Source organism: Arachis hypogaea, unplaced genomic scaffold (genome assembly GCF_003086295.3).
Source record: "Arachis hypogaea cultivar Tifrunner unplaced genomic scaffold, arahy.Tifrunner.gnm2.J5K5 arahy.Tifrunner.gnm2.scaffold_27, whole genome shotgun sequence".
Classification (NCBI taxonomy): domain Eukaryota; kingdom Viridiplantae; phylum Streptophyta; class Magnoliopsida; order Fabales; family Fabaceae; genus Arachis; species Arachis hypogaea.
In genome coordinates, this window is record NW_027255468.1 from 342,951 (window position 1) to 345,664 (window position 2,714).

Genomic DNA, 2,714 nt, shown 5'->3' on the forward strand with positions numbered 1-2,714 from the left:
ATGTGTCCTTCTCGGGATATGCGTCATTTAAATAACGAAGGTCAGCACAACGTAAATAAAAAAAAAACTCAGAGAAAAAACCGAAAAAAAAACCGTAGGAGCCTGCCGAAGATGAGGCCATTACGGCTCGCCTTTATGTGTCCTTCTCGGGATAGCGTCATTTAAAGAACGAAGGTCAGCACAACGTAAATAAAAAAAAAACTCAGAGAAAAAACCGAAAAAAAAAAACCGGAGGAGCCTGCCGAAGATGAGGCCATTACAGGTCGCCTTTATGTGTCCTCCTCGGATAGCGTCATTTAAAGAACGAGGGTCAGCACAAGGTAAAAAAAAAAAAAAAAACTGGAGAAAAACCGGAGGAGTCTGCCGAAGATGTGGCCATTACGGCTCGCCTTTATGTGTCCTCCTCGGGATAGCGTCATTTAAAGAACGAAGGTCAGCACAACGTAAAAAAAAAAAAAAGAAACTCAGAGAAAAAACCGAAAAAAAAACCAGAGGAGCCTGCCGAAGATGAGGCCATTACAGCTCGCCTTTTTGTGTCCTCCTCAAATAGCGTCATTTAAAGAACGAGGGTCAGCACAAGGTAAAAAAAAAAAAAAAAAAAAAAAAAACCGGGAAAAAACCGGAGGAGCCTGCCGAAGATGTGGCCATTACGGCTCGCCTTTATGTGTCCTTCTTGGGATAGCGTCATTTAAAGAACGAAGGTCAGCACAACGTAAAAAAAAAAAAAAAAAAAAAAAACTCAGAGAAATAACCGAAAAAAAAAACCGAGGAGCCTGCCGAAGATGAGGCCATTACGGCTCGCCTTTATCTGTCCTTCTCGGATAGCGTCATTTAAAGAACGAAGGTCAGCACAACGAAAAAAAAAAAAAACTCAGAGAAAAACCAAAAAAAAAACGGAGGAACCTGCGAAGATGAGGCATTACGGCTCGTCTTTATGTGTCCTTCTCGGGATAGCGTCATTTAAAGAACGAAGGTCAGCACAACGTAAAAAAAAAAAAAAAAAAAAAAAAAAAAAAAAACAGAGAAAAAACCGAAAAAAAAACCGGAGGAGCCTGCCGAAGATGAGGCCATTACGGCTCGCCTTTATGTGTCCTTCTCGGGATAGCGTCATTTAAAGAACGAAGGTCAGCACAAGTAAAAAAAAAAAAAAAAAAAAAAAAAAAAAAAAAAAAAAAAAAAAAAAAAAAAAAAAAAAAAAAAACTCAGAGAAAAAACCGAAAAAAAACCGGAGGAGCTGCCGAAGATGAGCCATTACGCTCGCCTTTTGTGTCCTCCTCAAATAGCGTCATTTAAAGAACGAGGTCAGCACAAGTAAAAAAAAAAAAAAAAAAACCGGGAAAAAACCGGAGGAGCCTGCCGAAGATGTGGCCATTACGGCTCGCCTTTATGTGTCCTTCTGGGATAGCGTCATTTAAAGAACGAAGGTCAGCACAACGTAAAAAAAAAAAAAAAAAAAAAACTCAGAGAAATAACCGAAAAAAAAAACCGGAGGAGCCTGCCGAAGATGAGGCCATTACGGCTCGCCATTATGTGTCCTTCTCGGATAGCGTCATTTAAAGAACGAAGGTCATCACAACGTAATAAAAAAAAAAAAAAAAAAAAAAAACTCAGAGAAAAAACCGAAAAAAAAACCGGAGGAGCCTGCCGAAGATGAGGCCATTACGGCTCGCCTTTATGTGTCCTTCTCGGGATAGCGTCATTTAAATAACGAAGGTCAGCACAACGTAAATAAAAAAAAACTCAGAGAAAAAACCGAAAAAAAAACCATAGGAGCCTGCCGAAGATGAGGCCATTACGGCTCGCCTTTATGTGTCCTTCTCGGGATAGCGTCATTTAAAGAACGAAGGTCAGCACAACGTAAAAAAAAAAAAAAAAAAAAAGCACAGAGGAAAAACCGAAAAAAAAACCGGAGGAGCCTGCCGAAGATGAGGCCATTACAGGTCGCCTTTATGTGTCCTCCTCGGATAGCGTCATTTAAAGAACGAGGGTCAGCACAAGGTAAAAAAAAAAAAAAAAAACTGGAGAAAAAAACCGGAGGAGTCTGCCGAAGATGTGGCCATTACGGCTCGCCTTTATGTGTCCTCTCGGATAGCGTCATTTAAAGAACGAAGGTCAGCACAACGTAAAAAAAAAAAAAAACCAGAAAAAAACCGAAAAAAAAACAGAGACGCGAAGATGAGGCCATACAGCTCGCCTTTTGGTCCTCTCAAATAGCGTCATTAAAGAACGAGGTCAGCACAAAAAAAAAAAAAAAAAAAAAAAAACGGAGACGAAGATGGCATTACGCTCGCCTATGTGTCTTCTGATAGCGTCATTTAAAGAACGAAGTCAGACAACGTAAAAAAAAAAAAAAAAAAAAAACAAAAAAAAAAAAAAAAACGGAAAAGGACGCTTTATGCCGGATAGCGTCATTAAAGAAGAAAGGCCACAACGTAAATAAAAAAAAAACTCAAGAAAAAACCAAAAAAAAACGGAGGAACCTGCCGAAGAGACATACGCTGCTTAGTGTCCACGGATAGCGCATTTAAAGAACGAGCAGCACAACGAAAAAAAAAAAAAAAAAAAAAAAAAAAAAAAAAGGAAAAACGAAAAAAAAAAACCGGAGAGCCCCCAGATGAGCCACTACGGCTCCGCCTTATGTTCCTTCTCGGGATAGCGTCATTTAAAGAACGAAGGTCAGCACAACGTAAAAAAAAAAAAAAAAAAAAAAAAAA